General features: G+C 37.7%; 1 protein-coding gene across 1 annotated transcript in view; it reads left to right on the forward strand.

The window, feature by feature from the left end:
* The window catches only part of hs3st1l2 (heparan sulfate (glucosamine) 3-O-sulfotransferase 1-like 2), a 30,163-nt gene that overhangs the window by 736 nt on the left and 15,614 nt on the right, over nucleotides 1-13,813 (forward strand). The window lies entirely within an intron of this gene.

Raw genomic sequence — 13,813 nt, forward strand, 5'->3', positions numbered from 1 at the left:
GGTGGGAACAGGGGTGTGAATTAAGTAGAGGGTATGGGGTCTGAGATACTGCAGTAATTAAAATGATGTGGTACCCCTCGAAGGACTGATTATCATAAGGAAATCCTTCACTAAATTTACCAGAGTCCAGATTAAATTTAAGGTTTTGTTTGGTAGTACGATACCTCAAAGTGACTTTGCATGAATGTTGGCACAATGTTGGCATCAAGGAATAACATCAATTCTGGGTGCAAACATTTCCACTACATTTGGATTGATCCATCCAAACCTAGTTCTGACTTGTGAAGCACAGACGGACAGTTTCCTAAATATTCTAGTATTATGGACCATTCTTTCCGCCATATTCATAATAAACAAGCAATTTGACATTACTGCTCTAACAAATTCCTCTTAGTTCTCAGAGACACTGCTTCATCATCTTTATGAGGCTGCCAAAAGTTGGTCATTTATGATTTTCTGTGTTTCTTGTAGTTTTGCATGAAATGCAATGACTGAGAGCATTATGCAATTATAAACACGCAGAAAATATAAATTAAAATGCCAGTAAGTGCAATACTATATGAATATGATTGGAAATGGCCATATGTCAGTCCATTTCAATCAAAATCATGTACTTGATATACATGTACACTGATAGCCAGAATGAGGAACAGGTCAGGCTATCTGCATATTTTTGGTACAAGTTGAAAAACCTCTTGCTACCTTTAGAATTGAAATAGTGTGGCACAAAATCAACAAATTATATACTGGATACACTTATGATTATTGTCATATTACAGAGAGTATCAGTAAATTAAACACAAACAAAACAGACGCTCTTTTACTTTTTCATTCTGCCTTAGATTAAATGTAAATCCTTCCCTCCTCCAGTTTCAGACATTTTAAGACATTGCATATCAAAAATTTGAAAAAAACTAAAGCTTTTTCAAGGAGATTAAGGATCTGATCGGACAAATGATCAATCACTGCAATACAGGTAACTTCTGTCTCTTTTACCTCTGCAAGGTAGTCCATTTAGACAATCACACAAACCAAACACAATGCTCAGATGAAGTTCTAATTATTTTAAACATACACCAAGCATATTCTGGTTCTCCATCTGGCTCATGTGACAAGCATACTTACACACTGCAGCATTTTTTAATGCACGCAGCACACACAATCCCTGATAAATCTGTATTTCCTGATCAGACATCCCTCCCAATACACATTTTGATAAAACTCCAAGAACCCCCACTTCATCTGTTACACACACGCACACACGCATGCACACACGCAGGCACACATGCACGCACGCACGCACACACACACACACACACACACACGCACACACACACACACACACACACACTCTCTCTCCATCACACAGTCAGATTTGGTGTGTCATGCACACACCAGATAGGAGAAGAAACATGTTTTGGTATTTGATGGTTGACCCAGATCTTGGTGTGTGTTACGGCTGAGGATGTGAGGATGAGGAAGAGGAGATGGGGGAGGGGGCAAAACTGGAGGGGAAGGGAGGGAGGGGGAGGAGGTATCGGGGTTTTATGTGTGTGTAAGTGAATAAGAAGATGAAGGGTGAAAAGGGTGGTAAGTCTGGGCTGCTCACAGTTCTTTTTCCAAAGAGTCTAATTTGAAAAGCAGCAGGGGGCTGATGGGTAAGAGACGGACAGACCTCAGCGAAGGGCAGAATGGGTGAGATGAGCAAAAACAGGGTGAACAAGAGAGAGGCCACACACTTACTGGAATACTTTGTGTTCTGCATGAATAAAACAAGTCTATGTGGAGCAATGTGACAAAACTACTATTTCACTGCACAACCTGTGTAATGACAGTCTATTCTATTCTATTCTATTCTAAAAAAAAAAATCATATTTTCAATGTGTGAACATGAGTAGCTGGACCCCAAAACATCCACTGAAAGCCAAAGTATGTGGCAAATAGTAGGGTTCGGGTGTGGCTCTAGACCATTGATTGTCAAGGTAAAGGACAAAGATGTGATGTTTATCCTCTTTGTGGTTTGTCTACAGTGGCAACAGCGTGTAACAATAGCTACTATCACAGTATGTACTGATATATGCTCTTACATGTTGGCATGGATATTTTAAACATTACTCTAAGCAGCATGTAGTTGAATCACACCATCTGCCTCATGGGTAATGTATATGTGTGAAGTTAGCCTGTCAATGATTCATAAAATAGCTTGCTAATTAGCAGTTTGGGAAATTCATTCATTTATTTGTGATAGCAGTTAGTCTTATGGAGGGTCAGGGGGTTGGAGCCTATCAGCTGACATCAGGTGAAGGTGAGGTACACTGTGAACATACACTCTGGACCAGATCATCTGAAGGCAGACATATAGAGACGGACAACCATACACTCATATTCACACCTATAGGAGCATTAGAGTGACCATATGAAAGCTAATAGAATGTTCTGGTCAAGTAAATCCATCAGAAATCTGTCCAACATAAGACAAATCAACCATTAGCATATAAATGGGTGCTTCTATGAAACTGGGTACATTTGGTACCTGGCACTTTTCCAGCTTTTCAGACCCAATAATTAAACAGAAATTTAGACATATTTCCCCCCAGGATGTACCTAATGATGACCTCAGATAAATGCAAAAAAAAAAAAAAAAATTATACTCTTTCTCTGAGCCATCCTAAAATTAATGAATTTTTAATAAAATATTGGGGCCAAAAATAGGACCAAAATTGGGACAGGAAAAGCTACCTAGGTGTCAGTTCATTTGATCTTGAAAACATGGCAGTAAATGGTCTTATACACCATTATAAATAAAGACACTGTGTTAAATTTGATGATCCTAGTGGTTTTTCTAATCCAGACAGGTGAGTTTTTCATGAATTGACAGTCTCATTCCAGGTTTTGTATGTAACCCATCGTGTCCACTTGCATTACATGCAGAACCTGCCCATTAAACACATAAAAATCACAAATGATTTGTAACAGCGGTCATTTTTGTGAAACACTCCGCCTTGCATAATGAGTTCAATTCCTAAAATGTACCTGTGAGAGAATAAAAAGATATTCGAAAAAATAATAGCACATAATTTTGTGTCCTTTTGACTGTGTTACATGCAGATTTTTGTATTAAATATCATGTGGAATAATATAAAAATGTGTTTTATCTGAAAAATAGTTTCTCATTTTATCTCTGTAAGTATTTATTTTTTAAAATAGACCCAAAGTACTTCCAAACTTGCTTCATAACATTAGTCTACATCTGGTTTGAATTTTTAGCCCCCATGTCCTGTTTTTTTAGGTACCAGTTTCATAAAAGCACCCAAATAGAGTTTCTTAATGTCACAGCACAACACATGCACTAACACAAATGTCACCCACTGGTTTTAAGGCTGCTGTGTTAAAGCCTGATGTTTGTGTTTTAGGTGATGATGATTGAGCTAATGTCAAACAATACATTACTGACACAGTTGAACTCTAGGCTCCATTAAATCTCTGCATTATAAAGACATTTGTTGGTCTTGTTGGTGTTTTTAACCCACAACTACAGCTTCCTAAGCTCCCTGTCAGTAAAAACTTTGTTTTAAAAAAACAAAAGCACTGAAATGTGATTCAGCAGGGACTGAGCTGTCAGACATGCCTGCCAATCAAAGACTAACACATCTCCTGTTCACCCTAAAATGGAGCAATAAGTTAAAGACAGACCACCAGAATACTTATTTTTAGGGTCCAAATGAAGCAAATGAGACCAGAATGACTCCTGGAAAAATATGTTGACTCATTTAGATAAAAGTACAGTGTAAATCTAGTGTAATGCTGGGCCTTCAATACAGAGTCATTACTCCTGGCTTTAAACTTAATGGATAACAAAACAGTTTACAATGTCGTCTAATATTTGGGTGCAACCAGAGATGAAAAGTGCCTCAACTGCAAAAAAACAGTTTAAATTCTAAAACCTGTATCATTTCCAGACAATATCCACTATGATTTATAGTCCAAACATGTAAATAGTAGTCAAATACTACTTTGGAAGCTCTTTTCTTGAATAATTTGTGTTTTAATTTGTCGATCTTGTGGAAATGTCTCAATGTATGGATACGCTTAAGTGTTTTCCTTGTATACATGATGTTTGTTCGCAATGGCCGTGACAGCTTTGGAAGCACAGACAGACTTCTTAAGAGAGGAGTAGAGGCTCTTGCCAAGACCTACTTGAGCGTTTCTATGCTTCTTTCATTTCTTTTTCTCCTATACTTTCAATTGTTCTTATAGGAAAAAATCTTGCCTTTCAACTCACGCAGGCATATGTCTCCTCAGGCTCAGTACTTGGTGTCTCCAACTCTTCAGAAGGGTTAAAACTCAACAGAGAGGGCAGAGTTGTTTTACTGCCTTATGTTTCATTCATCTTATACACGACTGCAAAAGAATTGGCAGCAAGTAGGACACTTTGTTAGGTTTAAAGGGATTTCTGTACAATGTTATGGTGGGAAAAAAAGAGAAAAGACGGGCTTTAAAATCTTCAGAGTATCTTTTCTGTATTCATACATCGTCAAACATCTTAAGCCACCATCCAAAAGCCCACTGTTCATTGTACCCCATCTTTTCTGTGCGATAACTGGGGAGCACAAGAAAAACGCCTGTGGTCAGCTCAATCTGGAAGCATGACCGATTCCCGTCTTTTTTTCCCCGATAGCTTCATCTATTTTGATTACAGACCTCCCTCTGAGTGTTGGCCATCTCCTCTCCGGGTGGGTAATGGGAATGGGATGGAAAATAGGACCAGCCTTGTTACATTTCCTTTGTTATTCTGAAAGGCAATCATCTCTATTGCTGTGATGTATGCGTGTCGTCATCAGCGACCGTGATTGGTCGAGCGAGAATGGGGCATGAGGAGGTATATAGAGACAAAAGGGTACCAACAAAGTGCGAGTGAGTTGGAAGTTTGGAGGTAAAGAAAGACAAATGGCTGCGGAAATGAAGGTGAGACCCAGACAAAAAAAGGGAGAGGAAGAAGGCCAGAGTGCAGAAAAGAGACGGATGAGGGGGGAATGAATGGGAGAAGAAAGGATGGAGGACAGAGAGAGTTTTATCTGACTCTCACAGCCTTGGTGATATGACAGGCTTGGCAATCCAAAGCGTTTCTCCATGCCACCCCCTACCAGGGACAATCTTCCTTGCTGCCTTGCACACACACACACTCCTGCAGAGCATGCACATATTCACTGTACCTTAGCCCCCATCCCGTCTCCCTTCCACCCGTCTCCTCCCTCCCTGCCACCCTCCATCTCTCTGTAAAGGATAATCCGTCCCCCACCCCCCCAAATACCATCGCTTAGTAAAAAGATATTTCCAAGGGCCTGGATGCATGCATCATGCTAACACAAAGGCGCTTCACACATGCACAAGAGGCACAAAAACACCAAAACTTAGAAGACACAGAGACTCTCCCAAAATGCACATGACAGCATCTGCCTTTCACAGATAATTACACTCCACCCCCTCGTTCTCCATTTTCTCCGGATAGATACTTGTGTTTGTCAATATGGAGAATTCACGCATCATTGACATTCCTGGCTTTGTTTTTGTGTGTTTTTTTTTCCCTTCCGTCCGTGTTGGCTAATGTGAATCACGAGAAGCGATCAGCAGGAAAGACAAGGACTTGCAATGACTCATACAAGCCTCATTGATCAGGGCTAAGAGGCTAACTTAGAGCTCACATGGCACCAATAAAAAGAGCCATCTAGCTGTAGAGTGGTGCAAACAAAGGCTGCCATTTTGTCTACGTTTTGGCTAATTTACACCAGTAAGACCTAATACCGAATCCAGAGTCTTGGAAAACCCTCAAGTGTAATTTTAACACGAAGAGGAGATATACGTGAAGCATGAGAGGACATGCACAAAGCAGCCAGCAGTAAACCGTATAGAAACATATATCAAACAGCCAACTAACGTCAAACCATTTAGAAACATAAATAAATCAGATAGAAACGTTTATAAACCAGCAGTAAACCACATAGAAACAAATAGAAACCATATAGAAACATATAGAAACCAAATAGAAACATATGTAAACCAACCAACCAGTAGTAAACCAGAAACATATATAAACCAGATACAAACATATATAAACCAGTTCAGCAGCAGTAAACCAGACACCTTAGCAGATATCTCATAACTTAATCATCTACAGTTCCATTATTAACCAACTTTGCTTCATTTCAGTTCAGCTAGCTGTTGCTAGCAACACAAAACCTTTTTTGACATTATAACAGGTAACAACCCTCTATAATTGGATTACTTTTCTGCCTCCTCTTCTAAACTGTGCAGCTAAGGCCTTGGAAGGCCTTTTCATTTTGATAAACTCTCCAGCCTTTACCTGGATGCTAGTTCTACACCTGACTGTCATTTAGCTTTGCTCTGTCTCTGTCACTCACACACACAGCGAGCACCGGTCTGGGAGAGCTCACCTGAGAAATTACAGGGGGGATTGTTGTTTTGTTTTTTGTTTTTTCTCTCATTTCCTTATTTTTAAGACAATTAATGAGAAATTATCATGTTATCAGTTATCAGTCTATGCTATCAACTGGCCCTGCACACAAGGACATACATATGCATGCGCATGCAGGCAAACAGACACCTGCACAAATGTACATGTTAATGACACCTCTGATATTCAAATCCGTCTAGCTGACATGACCCAGGCAGAACAAATGCAGACATGTTGACAACTTACGGTAAGCGGTTGGAGATACGAACCGCCTCCTGTCCGGTCCAACTTCCTTTTTCTTTTTTTTCCTGTCCTGTCCAACTAGCCGGTAACTGTAGCGTTTACAAGTAGATGGAGTAACAGCGGGGACGGCCAATCACATGTACGACAGCAAAACCGCAGAGCCAATCGGAGAATGATAATCAGGTTAGAGGCGGGACTTCTAACAGACACCTACTATTAACCCTTTGTGTGCTATAATCATTGACTAAACACTACGGACAGTGGTTGTATTGGTAAGGACAACACAGTAGTGGCTGGATATTGGTAGGGTCGTGTCCCTAGTGTCCTTATACAATTCTACGCCCCTGTCTGCGGGGATGATAAAACCAATGAATGTCCAAAATCTGGTGTGTTGTCTTTGACCCATGAACAAAACAAATGATGACTTTTTCAAGCAAAGAGAATGTGCAGCAACTTAACAGTTAATAATTCAGTTGTATTTTACTATTGTCAATGAAAAAAGTGCATCAGTGTGGGGATAGAAACTCTGCAACCTATCTCATATAATGGAAAAAAAAAAAAAAAAACATTTTTGGCGTGTAAATTTATACATTGTTGAGCTAGATACACCAACGTAGAATTATTGTAAAGAATTCACTCAATAATGGGATAGTAGGGGAACAGAGCTGCATAAAAAACTTGATGAGTTGAAACATAATGCTGATCATGGATACTATGCTGAAAGCCAAGTCATTGTTTGCCTTACATATTCACTGAGGAATATTTTCACATATCAGAATTAAAGTATGGATTGTTTGACGTAGCAACAACATTCCATGATTTTTCCATAACACATTCCTTTCTGTGCATGATATTTACCAATAAAATTATTGTTAATAAATTAAGAAGTCCCATCCTCTGAAAAGCTTAAAGACCTTCAGCTAAACAGGGACAGAGACAGTATTGATGATATTCACAGTGTAGCATTAGATGAAAAAAAAAAAAAAAAAAACAATCCCAAAAAACAATGGATTTAAGGACATAATTTTGTTCATTCTTAACCCATGTGCAGGAAAAAATGAACAATTCTGTATATTCACTCAATGTATGTATCAAGCTTCATAAAGATTCACATCTACATTGGTGAGTTATTGTTATTCTATTATTCAGACACAAAAAAATGGACAGGGATGAAAACAATACCCTGTTTGTTTTTTGCGAGCAGGATATTACATATACAAACACAAAATAAAAATATAGTTTTCTTTACAAATGTCTTATTTCTAAATTGTATGGGGAAAAAAGAACATGCAGTCATCCAGCAATTTATAATTCAAGTGAAATGCTGATTAAATTAACCCTTTCATGCATGACTTATGAGAACCTTAAACATGATTTTTCCCCGTTTTTTTTTTTTTTTTTCTTTTTCTTTTTTTTTTACTCGCCACCACCACCCCCTCTTTGGAGGACAACTTTATTTTTAATTATACAGGGGTAATTTTCTTTTGTTCAGAACAAAAGAAAATAACCCCTGTATCATTAAGGTAAGAAGACAAAATTAAAATAATTGAACTTTTTATTTTTAATTACAGCTTGTGTTTAAGTAACAATCTCAAACTTTATATTCGCTTGTTCATCCATTCCTTGCTCGTATACATATACATAGAGGGAAGGCACATATAGAGGAAAGTGTACAGGGACAGGACAAGATACAGTGGTTCCTCTTTAGGCATGCAAAAAGCAATGCAATTGACTTTTTTTTTTTTTTTTGTGAACCTGTTTTTCATGGAGTTGCAAAAATGCTCACTCAGATGGATACCATGCATTTAATATCTGAAGCCAAGAAACACGTATTTACTGATATACTGTGTAAAAACTATGAATTAAAAATGTTTTTAATGCTGCTAATCTGATGTTTTCTCATATTTAAACATACTCTAATGCTAGTTATTACTCACTTCATGTAGATAATATACATAAAAATCCATGTTGTTAAAGAAAAATGATAATTACAGTCTAATAACAATCACCAATTGATTTAAACTCAAACATGTTACTGCAGATCAGGTTTATCAAAAACAGCAAAGTTACAGTAATGGTATGAATTGCAGTGTATAGGATGATGCGTAAGTGTCCATTGTGTTGGCTGATATGGAACTAAAATAATAAAATTCATGAATATACAAGAGAATAGCTTTGAATAGCTGTCCACTGTAGTGACCACTATGCACAAAGAGGGTTAAACTCTTAAAAGTTAAAGGCCTTAAGTCTGAAGTAATGTGACCAAAAAAGATCTACGAACAACCTATAAAACATTTAAATTGCAAAAAATACCAAAGCACAAGTTGAGGACAATTTTGACATGTACACAAAGCTCCTCCTCCTGCCTTAATCCAACCCTGTCTCATTTCCAATTCATCAAGATTAAAAGTTCATTAAATCAAAATATTTCAGGTCTGGAAAGGTGTGCCTGTGTTTTATTTATGAGGAGCTAAGAGGCAGCTGCAGGGCATCCCCATTAGCATGGTGCCGGGGTTTGTTAGCGGGACAGATTCAAAAGGTTTATGAAGAAGGAGTGGGGAAACAGGCTGAGGAAACGGAGGAGGAGACAAAAGCTGAGGGTTAAAAAGGACATGGAAAGGTGAGTGAGAGGGTAGGAGGAGGTGGAGGATGTGGAGGAGAGAGGGGGGAGGTCATGAGGCGAGGTGGAAGCGAGGAGACTTGACAGCAGGGGAATATTCCAGCTTACAGAGGAGCCACATGGGACTCACGCAACCACTTAACACAAGGCATCTGTCTCGCTGTGCAGCACACACACACAGACACACACACACACACCTACACACACACACACAGACACACACACAGACAGACACAAACCTCCCAAAAGGTCGCTCTTTGTTTCAGTCGCTCGTATACACTCAAATACTGACACTCCACACTGTGACTGGCATCAGCCCACAGTTTGCCACTCAGTGTCAAAATCATATCTGAGCTGACATGGTTCTGAATCCAGCATTATCCCTGTACAAGTCAACTCATATGTAGGACATTTGACACGGGTTGAATTCACACAGAAGCACTTAAATCACCACACACTGAGGTAATACTGTTGTACCTTCAGCAGATCTGTCTCTGACAAAGTGGAAGTTCATGTGGGATAGTATGGAGCATGTTCCTAACGCTAAGAGGTTGTGTTAAATGTTGATTCATATTGGCTCCTCAGATCGTCCTCCTTCTACTGAAAATAAAAAGAATAACGAAAATGAAAGAACTCTGAATTTATTTTGTTCATAAGTGCAAATGAACAGACAAGCTCTAACTAATGAAGAAGAAAAAAAAAAAAAAAACCCACCTAATCAAAGTGTTTTGGTAGAGCATAGTGTGATACATGTCATCTCATTTTACTTTGAAATAACTTGAAAACGCTGCAATTACCAGGTGAAACTTTACTGATTTATAATCTGGACTGACACTGATATTTAGTTCACACTGAATGAATACATGAAGCATTAGAAAATAACTTTCTTATGGTCTTATAGGATGACATGGATTTCCAGCTTTTTTTCTTTTATTCAAATTTTTATTCAGAACAGTCTCATAACATATCACACAGGACATCATAGGTACAAATTACACTGTTCTCTTTTTCTTTTTAAAGAAAAAAACTGGAAGGAAGAAAAAAAAGGGGTAATTTTTTGAACCTTCGTTGCATGAATATTGTCATATAAACATAGACTTTGCAGTGTGAAACGTAACAGAAGAGTAAACTGTGAAAATCAATGCTTTTCATGGCCATCCTACTTTGTAGAACAATAACATGAATAGTAGTAAAGATTATATATGCAAACAAACATATTTACATTTACTTACACGCATTCACATTTATCTACATGTATAAATGATTGTGGACGTGTCCATGAAATGCACACATGCCAAAAAAAGAAGTAACATAAATAAAGTAAAAAAGTAAGTAAATGGATAATAATAATGATTCTAACAAAGTTGTATATAGTCAACCACACTTCTAAGAAATAAGACAAAGATTTCCAGCTGTTTTAATGTGCATTTTCAAGTGGAGTAGACACATAAAGAGGATCTTGATAAATACACATTTTTAGTCTCAGACACTACCACTAACACAAGTCAACAATGATTTACTCAGACAACACTAACTGATTTTAACTAATGCAGACATCACCTTGAGTTATGCACAAGTCAATATATCCATTAGCAATATATTACAGCGGTGGTTAATTTCTATAAATATTAACTGATTCAAATTCAGATGGCTTTCAATACCAGAATGAAGAATATGTTGCAAAGTGATGAAAATCTGAAAGCTGTAATTTTCATTGTATCCTTTATTGGGGAACTCATTGGCATTCTCATATTCCCTTTAAGGCTTAGCTCCAGAATGAGCCATTTATGAATAATTTGTACAAATGGTGCAGAATATTCTGTGCAGTGATAGATCACCAAATTATGATGAACTCAACCGCACCTTGATTTTTCGACCCAGTTTGGGTGATGTAAGTGATGAGCATGGTGGGCAATTTCTTCAAAAGATTTCTGAAATAGAAACAGGTACTAAAGGCCTCAACCCAAACATGAGGTTGTTTACTGTCGGTTTCTACAGTCAGAAACTGTCACAACCTACAAGAACAAGAGGCAGTGTACAGGGGTTGGACAAAATAATGGAAACACCTTCACCTCAAGATGATAATGCCCCAATCCATACAGCTAGAATTGTTAAAGAATGGCATGAGGAACATTCTAATGAAGTTGAGCATCTCGTATGGCCGGCACAGTCTCCAGACCTCAACATTATTGAGCATTTATGGTCAGTTTTAGAGATTCAAGTAAGACGTCGATTTCCACCGCCATCGTCTCTAAAAGAGTTGGAGGATATTCTAACTGAAGAATGGCTTAAAATTCCTTTGGAAACAATTCACAAGTTGTATGAATCAATACCTCGGAGAATTGAGGCTGTAATTACCGCAAAAGGCGGACCTACACCATATTAAATTATATTTTGTTGATTTTTGAAGGTGTTTCCATTATTTTGTCCAACCCCTGTATCTTGAGATGGGCTCTGGAACTTGCTTTTATTCTTCTTTGGTCTTCATGTTCATATCAATAAGTAAATTCAACCAATTTAGTGTATATTGTGAATTCATAATAAAAGGCATTGGCACAGGATTGAAAAATGTATGTTTTTCTAGCGCTGTCAAACAATTACAATTTTTAATCATATTAATCACAGGGTTGCTATGGATTAATTTCGATTAATCACGATTAAATATTATTAATTTTGAATTCATATTAATCACATTTCATTACGCATGAGCAAACAGACTGAAGAAAGAAGGGAATATATATGCACTTAACGTGTTTGTCGCAAGCTGGGCAATGCGTTAGCCGAAGTGCTAGCAGAATCCCTGACTAACGTATGCTTCATGTTAATGTGGTACTTTAAGCTGGAAGTGCTTCAGTGAAAAGAACACTCCTTCCTGCAGAGTGTGCATAATACTTTATGTTGGTCGACTGTTCCGTCTTGGGTTCTTGTGTACTTATATTTCCATCCAGAGGGTCGACATGATGTTTAGTGTCTTCCATCTTTATCAGTTGGTTTTGCTGCCTGTCACTACCAGATCAACTGTCCATGTTCATGCACAATGGTAACTTTACTTGGACAAACTGCCTGAAATGCGTTGGCAGAGATGTTCAAAGTCATTCTGAACTGCAGATGGGTTAATTGCATTAAAATGTTTAATAAGATTAATAATGATGATGGATTAATCCACGTTAATGCGTTAATTTTGTTAGCCCTAATTTTTTCACATACTGATATAACTCAAAATCTTGAAGTTATGGAGAAATAATGATTTCACATCTGGTCAACATTAGCTGAAAAGGTTTGTTGCTGCCATGTGCACCTACTGCTTACATGAACCAACTCCTAATATTCACTCAGCAACAATAGTGGATGAAAACATGTGGATATTCACTTTTTATTTTGGCCATTTTCTGATATTCCAGCTAGAATTTCTGATAAATTTAGATGCAACCTCACTATAATCTGCTTGAACTCAGGTATTACCTTTATCACAGTGTTGGACATTGTGTCAGTATTGGAGAAAGGAACAAAATACCATGCAGTCATGGCCAAAGATGTGATGCATGTACAGTAAACATGTAGTAGAGAAGTTAAAAGGCAGTTGAAAATATTGTCTGATCATAAACTATTTCAAAAAACTGTTGAAGTGGTGTGATTTTACTTGTTTTCAGACCGTTTCCAAATGTAAGACCAACCAAATCAATATTACCACCTGTAAAAAATATGCAAATCCTGCTAATCCAGCAGAGTATAATATATCCACCAATTTTGCTAGTTTGTCTGTCTCATTTAATGAGATGGAAATGAAGACAAAGAATTACAGGAAGAGGTAGCGCATATACTTTAAAACATCTGTGGAGGTAAACTTTTATTGTTTTATTATCCAGAAGGAGATTTTTACTCTGTGGACAGGCATTAACAGACAGGTCAAAGCATACACAGATGATAATAAGCAACAAAAATCAATAGTCAAGGGCACAAAAAAACCTAGAGTATATAAAAAAAATAAATAAATCAGAAAAAACAAAATGAGACCCAAACAGAAGCAGCCAGCCTAAATTACCAGCCAAAAACAGGAACATAAGAGATAAAATAAGTCTGCAAAAGTAAACTTTTTCTGCTACATCCATCACATCTAAAATATTCATCAGTATCAAGAAAAGCTGAACACCTGTACTATCATGTATAAACTAAGTGAACAATGCTGTTGTTTGTTGTCCAGAAGTGTAATTTTTAACAAATACTATGAGAGAATTTCAACTCTTCACAACTTCAGCTCTCTGCATGACTCTGTTTCCAATGATTAGTCGCGCATATTTACAAGTCAAACATCAACTTTGACCTCAACATCTTCGACTCGAGTATGCACCAAAACAGGAAAAGCAAAGCGTGCAAGCCACATGTGGTTGAGGGCTGTGCTGTGATCATCTAAACTGCTCCAGTCTGGTTCACTGGTTCATCTGGTTTGCAGCTGTCTGTTCGCCTCTTCTCTGTGGACT

This window comes from Sphaeramia orbicularis, chromosome 9 (genome assembly GCF_902148855.1).
Source record: "Sphaeramia orbicularis chromosome 9, fSphaOr1.1, whole genome shotgun sequence".
In the NCBI taxonomy this organism is placed as follows: Eukaryota; Metazoa; Chordata; class Actinopteri; order Kurtiformes; family Apogonidae; genus Sphaeramia; species Sphaeramia orbicularis.